We start from the raw sequence: 21,977 nt of genomic DNA, 5'->3' as shown, positions 1-21,977 counted from the left end.
GCGGCAGTGCAAAGCGTGAATGACTGCATCATGAGGCAAATCCAAAAGTAAAAGTGTGAATGACAGCAGTGGTGAAAGGTGACTTCCACTGGAGCCGGTTGTCTCTTACTTAATTAGGTGATGGCTGTAGATGGTTTAAAGTTCCGAAGGTAGTACCTATTCTCATGGCGACATTTCGACACAAGCTCACTCCTTTTGTTGAGAGAGAGGTGCTTGGGTGCTTGCGCGATTGCCAATTTTTCTGCCAGGCACAGGTTGCACCTTTTGCTTTTGTTGCTGTAGGCCGCTGCTCTGCGGTGTACCGCCCATTGAATGCTGCATGCCTTCCCTTCATCCTTTTTGGTCCAGACGTACTGGGATAGGCACGTGTCCTTCTCGTGTTGTCTGTGGCGGAATGAGGATTGGTGGTTATAGTGGCGTTGTTTGAATGTTGTTGCTGTTAATCCAGTATACTTCTTCTTCTCTATACCTGCGATGACTCTTGCCTTATACACGATGCTCTCCGTTAGAGACGCTCCGTTCAGTGGACATGAGTCTTTCGCCCGACAGTTACAAGTCCTGGTGTCGTTGTCACCTCCGTTAGCTTGTTTCTTGGGTGGTAGAATCGTGTTATTGTGTTGTTTGATGATAGTGGCCATATTCTGCATGCGACTGTAGCTAACGTTTACAGAGTTCCGGTTGAAGATTTTGTTGAGGCTTGAGCCTTTGGGGAAGTGTTTGGCCACTAGCTGGAGGAAGCGATGTCCGACGTCGTTGGCGACGTTCTTGCTAAATGGTGGGTTGTTCCGGGGGCAATTCCTTTTCTTCTTCTTTTTTTGTCTCGTCCGTTTTACGCTCGTCAAAATACCGTACGTTCTCCCGGTATCCACTCTTCCTCAGCGCGTCACTGTAGATCGGAGTCGCATCTCTGAAGACGTCTTCATCATTGGAAATATCTGTTAGTCTTCTGTTGATCGATGCAGGTAGGTTCTGTATGATTGTAGGTGGATGATTTGACTGGCAGTTGATGTACATCGGCTTGTCGTTCGGTTTCCGGTAAGGACAGTACTTTCCGGTGGTCAGGTCCAATGTCACGTCCAGAAAGTCGACTCTCTTCAGGTTTGTCTGTATCGTTATCTTCAGTCCGAGGTTCTGGAATATTTTGGTCATCTCCTTTCTTTTTGGAGAGCGAATGACGCCGCTCGGTCATGGCCGTCAGCTTCGGCTGGTCCATGGGTAATGTCTTCTTCGCCAGGAAACAGGCAAGCTTGTGGAAGTATTTTGAGTAGTGGAGCGAAAGGCGAGGGCTTGTTTCGCATTGGTACGTTCAACGTCCGTGGACTTACTTCAAATTTCAAAAAACAAATCAAATTATTTCAGACCTCAATAAATACAGAGTTGGACTCTGCTGTCTTCAGGAGACTAAAATCTCCGAAGGCTACGATGGAAATATTGACAACTACCGTCTACTGTGTCTCTCGTCGTCGTGTCGACATTATGGACTCGGATTCGTGGTGGAAAAGCAGTTACTGCACCGAATATATAGATATTGGCAGGTGTCGGACCGTATCGCCGTGCTACAGTTATGGCTCTCCGGGAGAACGCTGTGCTCATTTGTAAATGTCTACGCCCCGACGTCAACACGCGTTGCAGCAGACCATTCATGCCTAGACGAGTTCTACAACAGCTTGCTGGAAACAATTCAAAAACTAAGGTCTTCATCGCTGCTGTTCCTGATGGGAGACTTCAACGCAAAACTTGGGAAACGACCACCCAGTGACTGCCACTCCATATCTTATGCTGGTTCACACTCAAGGGGCCATCGCAACTACAGCGGCCAGACTTTGGCTGATTTCGCGTCCAGCAATTACCTATTTGCCTGTAACACGGCGTTTCAGCACCGTGCAGAACATATCACCACATGGACAGGCTGGCGCCTAGTGGAGGTCCACCTTTACCCATTTACAACCAAATAGATTATATCCTTTGCCGTCACAGTGAAAGGTTTGTGGTGACGGATGCCAGATCATACGCCGGGACAAGCTTAGAAAGCGATCACCGTCTTGTGCTGGCAAACCTCAACCTGACAAAGTTGTACAAGAAGCTCAAGAGGCCCCCAGTAGCCATATCCAGCAATGCAAAATTCAATATATCAGAATTTAGTGACCCGACCAAGAAAGCAAAGTACAGAGAGGCTATCAACGAACATCTACAGGACCTCGGCAGAGAGCAGGAAGGTGTCAGTGCGGGGCAACATCTGCAGTATATTGTGAACGCTATGAGTGAGGCAGCAAACACATCGGTGGGCCGCGTCCCTAAAACAAACAAGACGCATAGAAATGGCTTCAGCGGGGAAATTGAAAAGCTAGCAGCAGAGAAACGCAAACTGCGTCTCGACATTACGGCGTGCAGAGATGGAACGAAGGTAAAAGAAATGACAACACGACGCAACAGGCTGGCACACCAAATTCGCCAGGAATGCCTCAAGTTAGCATCGACTCGACTGGACGAACGTGTAGCTGAAATAGACCAAATGAAAGACGACGCAAAAATGTTCAAAGCAACACGACTACTGCGCCGACAGCAGCAGTCACCAGTTGTGGTTGAAGACTCTGATGGCAAACTCATTGCACAACCTAGTGAATCAGTCGAAGCATCAAGGCAACACTTCCGTGCTATATTCTGTGATCCTGCTCTGGAGTCATATCGGCTCTTACGGACGGAGGAAGACCTTAAAAACCCTATAAAGCAGACAGAGGTACATGCCGCAGCTAAGCGCTTGAATAATGGTCGAGCTTCGGGACCAGATGGGATACCTGCTGAACTTATCTAATATGGAACACCAGCACTGTTCTCGAACATTGCCACTACATTCAACAATGATGCCAAAGACAAATCACTCAAGCTAGGCGATGGGCTACTGATCCCGATACCAAAGCCGGGAAAGAAAAGAGGTCCTCCTGGAAATGTAAGGCCAGTTACCCTGTTGAACACCCTACGGAAACTTCTTTCATTGGTCATCCTGACGCGGATCAAGCCAGCTATCAACGGGTACTTGTCACTGAACCAGAGCGGGTTCCGGTCAGGGAGAAGTACTGGAGACGTGGTATATAGCTATCGGTGGTTATCAGCAAGATGCCAACGGGTTGCGTCGTAGATCTCAATCTTAGGCATTGATATGTCAAAGGCATTTGACACTATATCGAGGGTCAGGCTGGTCGATATCCTGTTATCAGTCATTGATCATGATGAGCTGCACATCATCCGGTGCCTTCTGACAGACACCACAATAAAAGTAAAGCTGAATAACATTCTCAGCCAACCATTAGTCACACATAATGGAACCCAACAAGGTGATTCTCTATCGCCAGTCCTGTTTACTGTCTACCTCGAGGCTGCATTGAGGTTGATTCGAGAGCGACTCTCACCGCGACCAGCATTGGATAATCAGCTTCAATTGCCCAATGAAACAGCGTATGCGGATGACGTAGACTTCATCAGCACCAGCCTACAATATTTGCACGACAATCAACCCATACTATCATCCTCGCGGAATACAATTTAAAAATGAATGAAGCCAAAACCGAATATACTACAATTAAAAGAGAAAAGGACAGAGTAGACGAGCGATGGCGGAACACGGTCAAACTAGGATCGATGCTTGGAGTGGAGGAAGATATCAGTCGGAGAAAACGTCTAGCAACATGTGCCTTACATCAGCTGTGGGTGATATGGCTAAGAGGTAACCATGCCCGTGAACCCCTTCGGATTAGGTTATACAGCAGCTTTATTCTCCCAATACTTCTTTATAAGTGCAGAACATGGAGCCTGACCGAGACTCAAGAAAAGAAACTTGACTCGTTCCACCGCCAGCAGTTACGAGCAGTCATAGGGGTCAAATATCCCCGTATAATACGCAATGAAGCACTGTACAAGCGCACTGGCTCCAAGCCACTCAGCAGAATCATTCAGTCTGCTAGGTGGAGAATGCTTGGCCACATGCTTCGACTAGACACCTCATCCCCGGTCCAGCAGGCTATGTCAGCATACTTTCAACCAGGAAGCTCAGGGTTCCGAGGCCGCCCGAGAACAACCCTCCCGCGATCTATCAACAACGACCTGAAAAATTCCAGATCCACAAACTCCCTCACATCACACGAGGATCTAGTTGCACTGAGGCAGCTCGCCCAGGATCGTCGAAAGTGGAAGGAACTAATGTGTGCTGTGTGTAGTGGCTGAAGTTATACAATTACACTAGATACTCTAACAATAATATCGGATACAATTACACTAGATACTCTAGATACTAGATACTCTAGATACTCTTTCAATTTTATCACTAATTATGATAATAATTACCACATCAAATGCTGCAGAGACCTATCCAGAATCGGCAATATGCTGGCCCTAGCCTGGAGATCTGCAACTGCAGTCGGTTTCTTCTTTGCAATATTAACGGATTAGACCCCTTTGTCGATTGATGGATCAATCGGAACCAACGCATTCGTCACTCCGATTAGTAACTTCGGCTCTGCTCTGTTTTGTTTTGAACTGTATACGTATGTTTAACTCATTGTATTTTTTTGTATTCTGTATCTCGCTACCGTTATCTTTTCCTCTAGCCCTCTCGCTTAGGATGAGCTTTCTTTTTTTATGGCAGCTTAAGCGAAGGCTATATACCTGCTTTATGCAGGTTGATGCCAACGTGAACAAGCAAAATAATAATAATAATCTCCTTTCTTATTTGGTCAGCTTCATGTCCTGATGCATTCCTGAACACAGCCAGGCCGTGTTATTATTATTATTATTATTATTATTGTTGTGAACCCTCTAAGATTCTCTAAATTGTCAGGATCGTACGACCACACGGCACGAGGACAACTCTTTTCCTTTAGACAGTATATTTCACTTCATCGAATAATTAACAATGAACACTAAGAACACCCGCTATTTATAGCATGCAAAAACAGCGTACATGCAAAACGTAAACATATAAAACTGGACATAACAGCGTATACAGCAAAACGCACACAACGCATATAGCGTGTGCCATGCAGCAACATCAGCGGTACGGCGGAGTCGAAATACAACATTTCAACGAATACCAATGCCATAAGCGCGAAGGCCTTTCCCAATTGAGAACTGGTGGTTTACAACATTCTCCCCACCAAAGGGCTTCTCACCGCCGTACAACAATGCACACAAGTCAAAAACGATCCGGGGCTCTGACTACGCGCCCAGAACGCGTCATCTCCTGCTGCCGTGGTGGTGGTAACGGTGCTGACGGTTCATACGCTGGCTGCTGAGGGACGATAGCAGGTTGAGCGGTATCGGCAAGCCCAGGGGCCACGTCCTGTGACGATACTTCTAATGGCACTAACCTTTGGATTGGCCTCAACAGGGTACTGGTACTCAACTTAACCTTGGCAACACGACGCTTACCATCTCGACCAGGGAATAACTCGATGATCCGTCCCAAACGCCAGAACTGTTTGCGCTTGGTATCATCGAGAACAAAGACAACATCACCCATAGTTAAAGGGCGCGACATGGTCTGTTGGTGCTTGTTCAGCTGACTTAGGTACTCCACCTCCCAACGATTCTTGACATGCTCCAGTGTCCGACTGAGGTAACGCAATCTCGATGACATCTGCGCAGCGTCCAGGGTACCTGCTGGCTTCTCTGACGACATCCAGATGTTACCCATCATCATTGCAGGGGTTACTGGTGGCTCATCCAGGCTATCAGACACATAAGTTAGCGGACGACTATTCACCACTGCTTCAACCTCATACAAGAGGGTCTCAAGCTTCTGGACCTTCAGAAACGCTGTTCCCATTACCTTTTTCAAGGCACTCTTCACTGTACCAACCATTCTCTCATAGAAGCCTCCATGCCATGGTGCAGCTGGAGGATTGAACATCCATGGCACACTCAGTTTGTCAGATGCCGCCTTGAACGTTGTAGCGTTGTCAGACCTGATCCGAGACGGCAAACTACGTCTCGCGACAAACTTCCGAAATGCTATCAAGAATGACTCAGTACTTAAACTATCGACCACCTCCAAGTGAACTGCTCTGGTGGTGGCACACACAAACAATGCTATCCATACCTTCGGAGATGACTCACCACGGCGCACGTACAACGGACCAGCATAGTCGATGCCGGTAGTTGCGAACGGCCTCTCGTGAACAACTCGGTCTTCCGGCAGCGGCGGGCAGACTTCTGAGGCAGCCTTAGCCTTGTAGCGGCGGCATGTAACACATCGCTGAGTAATGTTGCGTAGCGCCCGTCGACCACCGATAATCCAGAATTTCTGACGGATGAACGACAAGACTCCTTCTACACCTTGGTGCATCCTTTCAACATGCATTTTCTCCAACAGCAACTCGGTCAGATGATGTTTGCCTAACAGGACTGGGTGCTTGGCTCCATACGCCAACTCGCTGTGCTGAAGTCGTCCCCCGGCTCTGAGCACTCCATGCTCATCCAGAAACGGTGCAAGCTGATACACCTTCGACCCGGGCTTCACTGGTTGACCTTGCTTGATCAGCTCAAGATCCTCAGCGAAACATGCGGCTTGAACGATGCGGTACAATACGTTGTCTGCTGCAAAATAGAGTTCAGCACGAGGCTCAGTGTGCTTCCACTGCAACATCCGAGTCACCATGCCCTGTGCCCTCGACCATTTACTGAATCGGAGCCACCATTCCTTATCAGATTCATTCCTTATCAGATTCTCGACTACAGGTGGTGGCTGACACTCGTACTTCTACACTGGACTCATCTGTAGCTGCGGTTGAGGATGCGGTGGGCCAGTCATTGGGCTCCGTGATCCAGGTTGGTCCGCCCCTCCAGAACGGACTACGGATCTGCTGTGCACTACTCCCACGCGACGGTAAATCTGCTGGGTTGTGAAGGCCCGGGCAATGGTTCCACACAATGCCGACCTTTTTCGATATCTCTTGGATTTGACTGACGCGGTTAGCCACAAATGTTTTCCATTTGTACGATGGATTACTGATCCAATGAACGGTAGTGAGACTGTCAGTCCAGCCATAGACTTGCGTGACGGTCACACGCAGCTCCTTCACCACAAACTCAGCGTAGCGAGCCGCTAGACATACTGCTTGTAACTCAAGGCTAACGTGGGTGAAGACACGGGTACAAATTTGGCCTTGGCAAATACCAAGTGCGACTGTCCATTGACGACTGCATACAAACAACATCCAAACGCTTTCTCACTGGCATCGGCGAAGGCATGAAGCGCAATCGGCGTGTCAAGATTGCAGCAAATCCAACGTGGTATGTCAATGCTCACCACTTCGGCCAACTCTCCCCACCATTGCGCGCATGCGGCTGCGATGCCATCAGGCAACTTATCATCCCAGTCGCCTCCGACTTTTCAGGCTTGCTGTAGCAGTATCTTTCCGGGCACAACTGCCGGTGCTGCTAGACCTAGCGGATCAAACACTGACGCAACACACTTGAGGAGGGATCGCCGGGTCCAAACAGACGGCCTATCGGACTCGCCTAGCGCTGCTATGCTGAGCAAGTCATCACTGGTTTTCCATTTCAGACCGAGAACTTTATCTCCGGCCTCTGGATCGCACGGGATTTCGTTGCCTCGCCACTTGCGTAACTCCATGCCAGCATCCGTAAGCACACGCACGCTGAACTCTTGCATCTCCTTAGCTTCCGAGGCATTTGAGACACTAGAGACCAAATCGTCAACGTAGAAACTCGTGAGCAAGAGATCAATACGCTCTCGCTCTTTGGGTGCAGACAACGCCCGTAGCTCCTTCAATTGATGCTGAATCACCGCAGTAAGCATGTATGGCGAGCAGTTTACGCCAAATGGCAGTTTCGTTAGCCTCCAGGTTAACAGTTCATCGCTGTCGCTTCGACCAGGCCACAAGAAACGCAGGTACGGACGGTCTTCGGGATTAACCGCGACCATGAAGAAAGCCTTGCGGATGTCCGCTTGCAGCGCGCTCTTATATTCACGGAACCATAATAGCATACCTGCGAGACTCGGCAATAGCGACGGTCCAGGGTCAACCATGTCGTTCAACGACTTGCCATCTGGCGCCGTCGCCGAGGCATTGAACACCACTCTTAACTTCGTGGTTGCAGCGTGCTCGCGGAATACACCATGATGCGGTACATAGTACCCGGCATCGCTCTCACATGGCTCCAGCTCAATTGCTCCAAGCTCGCGGTACTCCCTGATCAGCACATCATCATAGAGCGCACGCTTCCCATTCCTCTTCAGCTTTTCAAGAAGCCGCGTTGCGATGACTCTAGTTTGAGCATAGTTATCCTTTGGGCGACGCTCATTTCGCCACAAGAGACCCACTTGGTACCCGCTGCCCTGGCGACATAGCGGGAAAGATGGCAGGTGCTGATGTTGTTCTGGAGGTTCATCCAACTGCCATAGTTTGTCGATGTGGGCTGTGATACATGACACGGTCACCGGCTGACTGTTACGACTTGGTGCAGACGCTGGACCAGATAATACATTACCTATCTCTGTGTTCCACACCGTCTCACCATTAACTTCCTTCTTGCTGTGCAGTACCGCGTTGATATAGTCTGCACCAATCAGCATATGTATTTCGTCTGATGTCCCTTGTTGAGGCTTGTCACTCAGCTCTACTCCCCAACTGTGCCACTGCGCAATGGTCTGCGGACTTGCGCACTTCAGGTCCAGCTCAAGCGTTGGTTTCACGAACGCGCGTACCCGAATGCTAGCGGAGCTACCCTGGATCGTGATGGCGTACTTATCCATGCGCTGTTGGGTTGGTTCCGCGCCGAACGGCTTCACCTCTACATTTTCAACCCCAACGTGTTCTGCATCGATTGCTGACACCAACGCTGCAGTCACGAATGACGCCTCAGCACCCGAGTCCAGGAACACTCGAACCTTCGCGTTTCGAGTTCTTCCCTCAACTCGTGCCACTCCGGTCATCAGCCGCACACTTGGCGAGTGTAGACAGCACGACCCAACCTTCTTCTCCGTAACTATCTCAGTCGGTTTCTCCCGGCTGTAACCTGCTCTATCCAACACATCATGTATTAGCAGGCGGTGTTTCCTCTGGCATTTCGTGCATCTCGAGCCTGACCGACATTCTCTGGCCATATGGCCATACTTAAGGCAGTTCCAGCAGAGTCTCTCTCGCTGCAGAAAACCCTTTCTCCCTTCCTGTGGCAGCGACTTTAGCTGCTTCTCTGCATCTGCGACCGATATCGCCATGCACTGTGCCGACGCCGTGGTCCTTGGCACGGATCGTTCTACTGGCTTCCTGGCAGTATCACCCTGTCGTCCGTGCGCGACCTGGTAAGACGCGCCGTGCTCCTGTACCTGGCGCAGTGACATCCCGTAGCACTGCCGTTCGACAAGGTACGTCTTCATCTCAGGTCCGCATTGCTCCAAGATTACCTGCTTTGCCATTGCTTGCAGCACCGGGGACCTTTTTCCTATATCGGCGCTATACTTGGTGTCCACCTCGCCATCTTCTGTCATAGCGAGTGTGGCCCACACCTCTACCTCTCGGCAAACACGGACAACGTATTGATGAAACGACTCATCTGACCGCTGCTTGCCTGTCAGCAATGTCTTCCACGCTTTATCCGGAGTCTTTCCGAGCGAGGCAAGCAACTCTCGTTTTGCTTCCTCGTAATTATTGCATCCAATACATATCCTCTCCGCTTTGCTACCCGCTAGCGCGATGCGCAGTCGCAGCAGCCATTCGCTTTCTTCGAACTCGTTCTTGGAACAGATGTCCTCGAACAGGTCAAGATAACGCTCCAATGGCTGCGTTCCATCATATGAGGGGATTTTCATCACCGGTTGACGCCCACCGCTGTGACTGGGAGATTCCTCTGTACCTCCCATCGTGGCTTTACCCTCACCCTCTTGCGCATTGGCGATGCGCTCGTTAATCTCCTTTAGTGTTTTGGCAAACTCGGTGCGGAGCGCCTCCTCTCGCCGTCTGGCACTGCGCTCCTCACGCTCCGCGTACTGTTGGAGCCTCTGCTCCACATGTACCTTCAACAACTCGCCTTCTAATCCTAACCGCTCTCCATTGTCGATAAAGCTGGCTTCCAAATTGTTCCATAGTTCCTCTGCCATGCTCGCTCCTATCCTGGCGTGGTCGCCAAATGTTGTGAACCCTCTAAGATTCTCTAAATTGTCAGGATCGTACGACCACACGGCACGAGGACAACTCTTTTCCTTTAGACAGTATATTTCACTTCATCGAATAATTAACAATGAACACTAAGAACACCAGCTATTTATAGCATGCAAAAACAGCGTACATGCAAAACATAAACATATAAAACTGGACATAACAGCGTATACAGCAAAACGCACACAACGCATATAGCGTGTGCCATGCAGCAACATCAGCGGTACGGCGGAGTCGAAATACAACATTTCAACGAATACCAATGCCATAAGCGCGAAGGCCTTTCCCAATTGAGAACTGGTGGTTTACAACAATTATTATGACGACGACTTTATTCACTCCCAAAGCAGAAAAAGAAAGCTTGAAAGGAGGCATGAAGCACAGCACCGGGATCCATATGACCCAAGGGTGAAGCACCAATCAATGAAGATAAAAGAAAATCCTGAACAAAATTTTGATAAACTTCATGAGAGAAAAATTCAACTATACCAACTTCGATACTCACATAACATCACAGTCATGTATAACAGATCTACTGAAGTAGTAAACACCAAGCATGCTGCACATGGGACACTCCAAGCAAGACAAACTCAGACGAGATAAAACGGCATATGCAGAGAAAGTCAATACATGACTGGGGGCATATGGCAGAAATTCACGCCTCTCGGCTCGTCACACAGCACATGATGCACCACAATCATAAAACACACAGACTGAGACACATCGAGACATTACAGGCAGGCTAACATAAGGTCAACCGACCGTTCCGACCATGCCATTCTCCCATCCATGGATGGGAGAGTGGCATGGTCACCGACCGCACTATTCTCAGGGTGCCCAGAATAGCACATTGCTGCAGCCGCTGGATCACGGACGCGTGGAGCCCAAGGCTTAAGATGTTGCTGCGGCTCGTTCCTGACACACCACCCAGAGCACCAATGATAACTGGAACAATAGTTATCTTTTTGTTCCAGATCCTCCTCAGCTCTGCGGCCAAGGGCAGGTATTTGCTGATCTTCTCCTGCACCTTCTCATTGACCCTGTGGTCCAATGGGACACTGACGTCCAAGAGCAGTGCCCGATCATCCAGAACCAGCACCAGGTCTGGTCTGTTCGCTTTTATTACTCGATCTGTGGGAATGGAAATCTCCCACATAAGCTTGCAACTGGCAGAACTTGTGACCTGTACCAGCTGCTTACTGCTGGGTAATCCATGCTGCTTACACAGCGCACGATGCAGGGCCTGGACCACAAAGTTATGCCGGGCAATGTATGCAGTCCGTGCCAGGGCTGGACAGCAGGCGATGATGTGGTCCATATTTTCTCCGGGTGCACCACATACACGACAGAGGTCCACGACATCATGCCTCTTGTGGATATGGCGCATATTGTTTCTCGTGGCAATCACCTGATCCTGGCAAGCAATGAGAAAGCCTTCCGTTTCAGGACGTTTCCGTTTCAGGACGCATTGTATTATTATTATTATTATCGTCCATCAAGCGTCATTTGTCGGGCTATGCTAGTTGTCGTAAGTTGTATAGTGATGATATCTTTTCCATTTTGACTCGGGGAAGGTCTAAGTTACATCTTGCTGTGTTAGAAGCTCTGTATATTCGTAAACTAGATCCAGAACTATGTGTACAAAAGGAGAATGTGTTATCGTTGCAGTTGTTTGGTGTCACACCTCGCAAAAGTGTGACAAGTGTACCCTGATGTGTTAAACGTGTTTGTCTACAACTTGCAGCTGTTTGTTTTTGAGTTTCTAACACTTTAGTCATCTTAACACCTATGTTGAAGTGTTGACTTTTTTCTTTCTTTCATTCTCTATAAGTTATGTGTTTTTTTCAAATTTACAACATTCCCTGTACTATCCTGAAGAGAAGGGAAAGAAAACGTTTGATAGAAAAGAAGTGTCTACTGAATTGTGTTGATTTGCGTCGTTGTATGCGAATACTTATTACGAAACTGTTTTCCCACCGCCTCCAAAGTACTGTTTGAATTATTATAATGTCTCCTTTATTCACTTCCTTCGAAGGCGATAAGCCAGACCCACCGGGAAATATTTCCATGGGTGGGACAGCAAAAAGAAAGTGAAAAAATAAAAAAGAATACCTACCAAAGGGACAAGAAATAGTTGAAGGAAGAGGAAGAAAGGAAAGAAACTCAATCCGAACTCCAACATCAAAACAATAATAGAGAATTTGCAGCGACAGTCAAAATACATCAACCAATGAAGGAGTAACAAAGGAAAATTAATATCAGTCTTTATCAGTCGTTATTCAAGTCTCTTAGCTATTGAACATGCAAACGCAGCAGAGGTGCATCTACTGCCTAACAACAGTCGTCATGCCAAGCTTCCAGTCAGTGTGGGTAGAGCTTGCACTCTCAGATCGTACAGTCACCGTGGGATGCACGTATCGACCACCAAACTCTGATCCGAATTTATTCTGCCGCGAACTTGAATTGTGTCTCAGGAAATGTAACACCACAGCGCCATTCATCCTCCTCGGCGACCTAAATTCCAAGAACAGCTCTTGGTTGGATTCTGATGTCACAGACAGAGCTGGTGACGCACTTAGCTATCTTATCGATGCATATGGTTTCCATCAGCATGTAAACTTTGCCACCCACATCTGCCGAGGCTATCTAAATTCGTGCCTCGATCTAGTCATCTCCAATCTCCCTCCGGAGGATGTCACACTTTCTTCCAGAGCACCGTTTGGGTGTTCAGATCACGTAGCAATCCAGGGAACTATCTCCATGCAGCCACCAGCAGATGAGCGTGGCAGACGTAACCTGCCACCTTGGACCTGGAACTGGAATTCAGAGAACGTTGGCGCCCTGAGAGAAGCGCTAGCTTATACTCAACTCCTGCCACCCGACATTGACTTGCCGTCATATTCGCTGACCGAACTGTGGTCGCTCTGGCGTGACACTCTGCTTCGCACCGCACATCAGTTCTGCACTCAACTCCGGTTGACTAGATCATCTGCAGTGTCTCAAAAACGCCCATGGATGACGCCTGATCTGCTAAATAATATCCGTACAAAGCACAGGTTATACAGGAAATACCTCCGGACACGGACGGCTGAAGACTGGGACCAGTTCACAACTCAGCGAAACAAGACAACAACTCTTCTCCGCAGTGCCAAGTCCAAATTCGTTCATAAATCAGCCAATGCCGACAACCACTGTGACCAAACCCATACAAATCACCCAAACCTCTACAAACTTATGAAGACCCTTCGAATTTCACCAAGAAAGGAAATGCCAGCTTTGAACCATGATGGCAGGAAGCACACATCGAACTTAGAGCAGGCAGAAGCATTCAACAGCTTCTTCATTTCAGAAAGCAAGAAGTCCGTCTCAGTTGACAACGAGCCAGTCGGCGGCATCCTTCTACCAACATCCGGCGAGAGAGAGCTTGCCCAAATCACCACCACACCCGCCGAGGTAGAACAACTCCTAAGAGCCCTTAATCCTTGCAAAGCCCCTGGGTTTGACGACATCCCAACAAGACTCCTCAAGACCACGGCGCGTGAGCTGTCGCCGTCACTCTCCCGACTTTTCAATGAGTCATTTCGGAGAGGTGAACAACCACAGGACTGGCGTGATGCCACTGTGAGCCCACTATACAAGAAAGCCGAACGATCATTGGTAACAAACTACAGGCCTATATCACTTCTCAGCGTTATCAGTAAAGTGCAGTAGAGGATCGTCCACAAGCGACTCTACACGCACGTCACACCCTTCCTCCCAGTGGATCAATCCGGTTTTCGTGCCAATGATAGCACCGAACTCCAGCTCGCCAGACTCGTGCACGAGGTTTCCTGTGCCGAGATAAAGGTCTTTCCGTCACAGCTTGCTTTTTTGATCTCTCGAAGGCTTTCGACAGAGTCTGGCACGCCGGTCTCCTCAAGAAACTGCAACACCTCGGCCTGAAAGATACCGCCCTGCAATGGATGGTCAGCTACCTCACCCATCACCGTCAACGTGTTCGTGTCGGCGACGCCTTCAGTGAGTGGCAAGCCATACCAGCAGGGGTGCCCCAAGGATCCGTTCTAGGCCCCCTGCTGTTCTTGATCTACACCATTGACCTGCCCTCTGCCTGCACCAACTCGAACACAAAGTGCAGCCAATTTGCAGATGACACGGCGCTCATCGCAACACACCAGAGCCGTTTGACATCGGAGTTTTCCCTGCAGTCAGCCGTTTCAGCTGCCGCAACCTGGCTGCGCAGATGGCACCTCCTCGTCAATGCCTCAAAGACCGTTACCTTGTCGTTCACACCAAACCACCAACTCAACATCACTCTTAACGGCACGCCCCTAAAGCAAGTCAAAGAACACCGTCACCTTGGAATCATACTACAAAACAACCTCCAATGGAACTCACATGTCACGCACATAATAAACAAATCCAAAAAACTCCTTCACCAACTTCGTAAAACACGAGGCCAACTTAACACCCCCAGTCTGCTCGTAATCTACACCGCCTACATTCGCCCGGTTATAGAGTACGGCAGTCTCGTGTTATCCAACACCACCCGCACACAGAAGGACCAATTAGAACGCGTTCAGCGACGAGCAGCCCGTATCTGCCTGCGGATCCCCCTTTTTGCACCAGTCCATCACAGCTCACTTCTTCATCATCTCCAACTCCTCACATTAGTCTCCCGGCAACTCTTACGACAGGTTACTCTTGCCCACAACATCAAGTACATCCGCGCTCCCCTTCACCTGCAACAGCCTCACCTTGCACGACCAATCACAGAGCAGCCATATGCACTACGACACATGAGAACATACACATTGAGAACATCACACACATACCAACACACCAACTCACCCATCAACCTGTCCCTTCACAATTTCAACCAACTACCCCCCGACCTGCGTGAAACAAATAGCAAGCATGCGTTTTTAAAAATCAATGGCGTCTAGCCTCATTCTATCATCCATATGCTCCTGTAGTAGCTCACACTGTACCCCATCGTGACCCCATCCCCTGCCATGTGTCAGTTTCCTTACTTGCTAGACTGATTTTATATGATTCTGGACTGATTTGAATCATATTATCTTCCTTATTGGCCATGGGCCATCGTGGAAATAAAGAATAATCTACATGCTAAGCCACTGAACGCGTGAAAATGCGCAATTGCAGTTCACTCCACCATTTCCATCATAACTTACGTTCTGTTTGCTTGATTTTGACAGTCTGGGGCTCTTTGAAACGCTCTTTCCGCTGCCAAGAGAATGAGGCCACGCTCAACTCCGTGGGTGCCACAAAGCCTGCTCCAGAGCGCAGGGAATCGCCATAGGTCGGGCCTCGTGTTGAAAGAAATACTTCTAAATTTCATCCCAATGCCATTTCGCTATCGTTTCTTGCACAGCTCTGGATTTTTTTGCATCTCAATCAGTAGTTTCGACGTCATTACACCCACACGTCATCAGCTGGCTGCACACCACGTGATCCACGGGAAATCCCCGAAGCACGAGGCAAAAAAATGATTTTGAGACGTTTGAACAATTATTTAGTGCCGCGATCAAACTTTCGAGCGCCATATCTTTATCATCTTTTCTCCTATCGCAAAAGCGATTACACCATTGGAAAGCTTGGAGCTTCCTCTTTGATCTACAGATTTCGATATTTGCAACAGGACAAAAATCGATGGAGTTACGACAGTTTTACGGTACGTACACAATATCAGTCGTTAATGACTGATGCACCGCTAAGGTGAGACAGACGTCGAGGACCCTCGGTCATTCGCAACGCTGTCACCTCCAAACCAACTACTGTAAATATACAAATTTTCGGCAGCTATTTAATTTCGGCTATATTCGGCACCGACCCAAAACGCCTAAATTAAAACGCCGATGAAATTTTCACAACATCTGTCGCACTATACCATGCCCTCTACCCCACGCCGAAAATAAATCGCCGCCGAAATGTCAAAAATCGTGAAATGCCGAAATTTTGCAGCGCCGAAATTTTGTATATTTACAGTAGTCGCAAGCCCGCGCTGGGCACAACAGTACAGAGTAGTGGTTGCGACTTCGGCGATGATTAGTAAGAAAGGGTTGCTCTCCACACCGTCCAGGAGCGACACTGACTCACGCTGCTATCTGGTGTTCACGAGGTGTTTGTCGCGCTGGAAACGGAGCGTCTCTGTAAGTTTGTATCCCTGGTGATGTTTGTGCCTGGAGAGCACTATATAAGTGGTGCTCTTCAGGCACAATCTTCCTCAGCCTACTCAAGCTCAACTGATGAGGGGTGAATTCCCCGAAACACTGTGTATCGAGCAGGGAGTGGTGCTTTCTTGCAGGTTTGCCGAGTCGAAGGTTTGATGGGCTTCTCATGTGCTCTGGATGGCAGTCGTGAGTCAGTCAAGTGTCAAGTAAAGTCGGTGGAATAGCGCGAGCTCCCGTGTGGAGAGCAACCCTTTCTTACTAATCATCGCCGAATTCGCAACCACTACTTTGTACTCTTGTGCCCAGCGCGGGCTTGCGACTAGTTGGTTTGGAGGTGACAGCGTTGCGAATTACCCAGGGTCCTCGACGTCTGTCTCACCGTCCAGGAGCGACACTGACTCACGCTGCTATCTGGTGTTCACGAGGTGTTTGTCGCGCTGGAAACGGAGCGTCTCTGTAAGTTTGTATCCCTGGTGATGTTTGTGCCTGGAGAGCACTATATAAGTGGTGCTCTTCAGGCACAATCTTCCTCAGCCTACTCAAGCTCAACTGATGAGGGGTGAATTCCCCGAAACACTGTGTTTTTGTTTTTTTTGTTTTTTTTTGTTTTTTTACTACGTTCACATAACCAGCTCGAAAAGAATAAGGAAAGACAATGTTACGGAGACTAGGACAAACGTGACAGCTAATGAGCAGGCGCTGCACCGAGATGCAGCAGTGATGGTGGGGCATTGATGACTCTGCCGACCTGAGGTCTTGGCGTCACGGCCAAAAACACGCACCAAAAACAATGAAAAAAGAAGAAGATAGAGCTGTACAGGTGAGAAAGATGCAAAAACCCAAGGCTTAACACGAGCGATTGTGGGGGAGAAACTGTCTTAGCGTCATACTATTCATAGGGAATCGACTGCCCAGAGCCAGTTTGTGCTGCGAAGATGGCGGTAAAAATTCGTTTTGAATGATTGCATTCTCTTGCTGTGGGGAGGCTTGGATAGGAGAGCGGCAGTGAGGGAGTTCCAATCGCTGATGCTGCAGTGTGGGAACGAGCGCTTCAGTGCCAGCGGGGCAGATGCAGGCAGCTGGTGTTGGAGCTGGTGGTCATGGGCCACATGGCCACTGACAGCACCGTGCTCGCTGCGAGTTCTGGGGTTGGTAGAGATGATGTGGCGCGGTGGCAACACAGAGAGCAGCTGCGGAGGACCAGGCAAGTAGTGCAGCTTGTACAGGCAGGCAAGCGAGGCAACAGTGCGGCGGATGGCCAGGCTGGGTAGGTGTGCCCCAGGGCCGATAGCATGAAGCGCGCGGCGCTGAACATTGATCAGACGCTGGAGGTGACTCTGCGCAGCTCCCATCCATACAAGAGGCGCATACTCCATGACTGGTCGTACGAACGCCTTGTATACGGTCGTCCGGCCGGCGGGGGTGAGTATGTGGGCGGCTCTGTTTAGGACCCCAAGCCGTTGGCGTGCACGGGTGGCTACGGAGCGTAGGTGATCGCTGAAGGTCAACTTGGCGTCCACCTTCACACCAAGGAGGGTGATGGTGGTTGTCTCGGGCACCAGTGTGCCACCAAACAGGATTGGGGTGAGATCTAAGCCGGTACGTCTGAGGGTGGCTGTCATGGCCTGGGATTTGGTCGGTTCAAACATCACTTTCCATGTACGACCCCACTCGTGCAGTCGGTCAACGGACACCTGCAGTGACTGCGCGGCCACTGTTGGGGTCTGCTGGGAGGTGACTAAGCTGTACAAAGTTGTATCATCAGCATAGGCTTCCAAGCTGGCGCCGTCAGCGAGAACATCTGGCGCGTCGTTGACGTAGGCCAGGAAAAGCGTTGGTCCAAGGATGCTTCCCTGGGGGACTCCAGCGGAGGTCGTATACCTAGATGACGTCCGCCCTCCAACGAGGCACTGTAGGGAACGGGTGTCCAGGTATGACGCCAGCCATCTCTGAAGCGGACCATCTATGCCTAGGCTACGTACCTTGTGGAGGAGGCCGACATGCGAGACACGATCAAACGCTCCTGCGATGTCCACAGCAAGGATACGAGCCGCCCCTCCACAGCCCACAGCGCTTGCCCAGGCAGTTTGGAGAGCTTGCAAAGCGTCCGATGTTCCGAGGCCTCTGCGAAATTCAAACTGGTGCGACGTGAGCAGATGATGGTCTTCAAAATAGTTTACGATGTGTCTGTTTACAAGAGTTTCCATTACTTTCGAGATTTATGCACAGTAAGGATACGGGCCTGTAGTTCTTAAGGGTTGAGCGGGAAGATCGCTTGTGGATCGGAACCACGTTGGCCGTCTTCCACATCCTAGGTTGCACTCCAGACCGGAAGCATAAAGCAAATAACTTGGACAATGGCTCTGCGAGCTCATGAGCACATTCCTTAAGGACGCGAGCAGAAATACCGTCAGGCCCGGTAGCCTTGGAGACGTCGAGCCTTGCCAGGAGGCGGCGGACAGCCTGTGGGCGGAAGCGGATGGTGCGAAGAGGTGGAGCCTCTGAGGGAGCAGGGTCCGGTAGGTCAGCCTCCACAAGGTGCGGACCGGCAACGCTACATTTCTTCGAGAAGAAGCGAGCGAATGCCTCTGCTTTCTCTGAGCTCGTGGCCCACTCGCAGCCGTCAGAGTCGACAACTAGGGGAATTTCGGGCTGTATGCGGTTGCCAGCAGCGTATTGAGCAGGGAGTGATGCTTTCTTGCAGGTTTGCCGAGTCGAAGGTTCGATGGACTTCTCGTGTGCTCTGGATGGCAGTCGTGAGTCAGTCAAGTGTCAAGTAAAGTCGGCGGAATAGCGCGAGCTCCCGTGTGGAGCGCAACCCTTTCTTACTAATCATCGCCGAAGTCGCAACCACTACTTTGTACTGTTGGGGCCAGCGCGGGCTTGCGACTAGTTGGTTTGGAGGGGACAGCGTTGCGAATGACCGAGGGTCCTCGACGTCTGTCTCACCGTCCAGGAGCGACGCTGACTCACGCTGCTATCTGGTGTTCACGAGGTGTTTGTCGCGCTGGAAACGGAGCGTCTCTGTAAGTTTGTATCCCTGGTGATGTTTGTGCCTGGAGAGCACTATATAAGTGGTGCTCTTCAGGCACAATCTTCCTCAGCCTACTCAAGCTCAACTGGTGAGGGGTGAATTCCCCGAAACACTGTGTATTGAGCAGGGAGTGGTGCTTTCTTGCAGGTTTGCCGAGTCGAAGGTTCGATGGACTTCTCGTGTGCTCTGGATGGCAGTCGTGAGTCAGTCAAGTGCCCAGTAAAGTCGGCGGAATAGCGCGAGCTCCGGTGTGGAGAGCAACCCTTTATTATCTCTCCTTTATTCACTTCTTTCGAAGGCGATAAGCCAGACCCACCGGGAAATATTTCCATGGGTGGGACAGCAAAAAGAAAGTGAAAAAACAAACAAAAATAAATAAATAATAAAACTTAAAAACCAAAGGAACAAGAAATAGTTGAAGGAAGAGGAAGAAAGGAAAGAAACTCAATCCGAACTCCAACATCAAAACAATAATAAAGAATTTGCAGCGACAGGCAAAATACATCAACCAATGAAGGGAGTAGCAAAGGAAATATCAGTCTTTATCAGTCAGTATTCAAGGCTCTTAGCTATTGAACATGCAAACCCAGCAGAGGTGCATCTACATGTTAAGGATAGTTCTTAGTATTTTAATCGAACCTTGTATAGCCTCCTGTTGTACAATGGCCAGGTCTCCTCCCTGCACAGTCCGGAGGCATTGAGGAGTCTCCCTCACCAAGCCTCCCAGGGCACTGACAACCACACAGGGACCACGTCAACCTGGGTGAGGGACCAAATCCTCGAAATCTCCCGCTTCAAATCATAATATTTCGAGCGCTTTTCAGCCATTTTCTTATTGATGTTGTTCTCACCAGGAACGCTGATGTCTATAATGTAGGCAATGCGCTCCTTGTCATCAACAAGGAGCAGATCGGGCCCGTTTGCTGATAGTTTCAGGTCAGTTGGGACCGAATACTCCCAATAGAGCCGATACCGATCACTTTTGACCAATGCCTTGAGCTGGTGGTCAAATCGTGAAGCACCAGTAGGTAGATCTCGTGCTCTACACATTTCGAAGTGCACATATTTTACTATCCGGTTATGACGTTCGATGTAACTGGTCCGAGCAAGAACTGGGCAGGCACTGACAATGTGGTCAATTGTTTCTAAGCTGCCCTTATTATTATTATTATGACGACTTTATTCACTCCCAAAGCAGAAAAAGAAAGCTTGAAAGGAGGCATGAAGGCATGAATATTATTATTATTATTATTATTATGGGGGTGGCTTTATTGGTTTTGTGTTTGTATTATGCAGCATCCCGGGTCATTTAAGACCATGGGGAGTACTGCTGTTGTATGTAAAGAAAATGTAATAAGGAAGACTGAGAAAAAAGAAAGAAAAAAGAGAGAAATACTGTGAACAGCAAATCTACAATGATGCATGTACAATCTATTATACAACTAATCTGCGAGAATGAGACTTAACACAAGCAGGTACAGTAATAGCAAGAGAGCTAAATCAGAAAACAAAATCCGTTGAAAAGTAACCGTCATCAAATCTGAAATCGAGCCCTTCAGCGACACAATAGCGCTGAAGGCAGCAATACGATCATAATATTATTATTTTCTGCAAATAGGTGCTTCAACTAATAGCAGCAACCATAACCATGGGCATTCGCAAACCAATGTAACTTATTAGAGTGTAATTATTATTTCATCTGAGTTATTGACCTGATGATGTCAACTGTGCCAAGGAGCGCCTCCTTTTGCAAGATCGATACACTGGCTCCGGCATCCAGTTCCCTCACAAAGTCAGCAGTCGAGGGGGTTAATCCACCTAATGCCCCCACAATTACTGGCACGATCTTGGCCCGCACCTGCCACATCTGCTCCACCTCACGCTTCAGGCCTTGATATTTCTGTATCTTTTCCACAGATTTTCGGCGGATGTTCCTATCCAGAGGGACACTTACGTCCACAAGGAACGCTTCATCTTTGCCCTTGATAATAATGTCGGGTCTGTTTGCTCCAACGGGCGCTGCTGTTGGAATTGGCACTTCCCAGTAGATTGACACATCCGCTTCAGCACTGTACATGACGTTGGTGAGTTGGTGACTTGGTTACTTATTCGAAATGTCCGATGCACCATACTTCCTGCACAATGTCCTTATTATTATTATTAACTGGTTTGAGGGAAAGATATTATTATTATTATTATTATTATTATTAAGAAAAGGGTTTGCTCCCCACACCGGAGCTCGCGCTATTCCGCCGACTTTACTTGACACTTGACTGACTCACGACTGCCATCCAGAGCACACGAGAAGTCCATCGAACCTTCGACTCGGCAAACCTGCAAGAAAGCACCACTCCCTGCTCAATACACAGTGTTTCGGGGAATTCACCCCTCATCAGTTGAGCTTGAGTAGGCTGAGGAATATTGTGCCTGAAGAGCACCACTTATATAGTGCTCTCCAGGCACAACCATCACCAGGGATACAAACTTACAGAGACGCTCCGTTTTCAGCGCGACAAACACCTCGTGAGCACCAGATAGCAGCGTGAGTCAGTGTCGCTCCTGGACGGTGAGTCGTGAGTC

The 21,977-nt window shown here is 49.1% G+C and overlaps 1 long non-coding RNA gene across 1 annotated transcript in view; it reads right to left on the bottom strand.

Moving 5' to 3' along the window:
* Positions 1 to 15,541, bottom strand: part of LOC135806784 (uncharacterized) — a 66,068-nt gene extending 50,527 nt beyond the window's left edge. The window contains exon 1 of the long non-coding RNA XR_010551272.1: positions 15,365 to 15,541. This is a non-coding gene — a long non-coding RNA (uncharacterized LOC135806784). The remainder of the gene's footprint in view (positions 1 to 15,364) is intronic.
* Positions 15,542 to 21,977: the final 6,436 nt, after the last annotated feature.

The sequence above is a fragment of the Sycon ciliatum genome, chromosome 1 (genome assembly GCF_964019385.1).
Source record: "Sycon ciliatum chromosome 1, ocSycCili1.1, whole genome shotgun sequence".
NCBI classification, from domain to species: domain Eukaryota; kingdom Metazoa; phylum Porifera; class Calcarea; order Leucosolenida; family Sycettidae; genus Sycon; species Sycon ciliatum.
The sequence above is the reverse complement of the archived record's forward strand: the minus strand, read 5'-3'. Positions and strand labels throughout refer to the sequence as shown.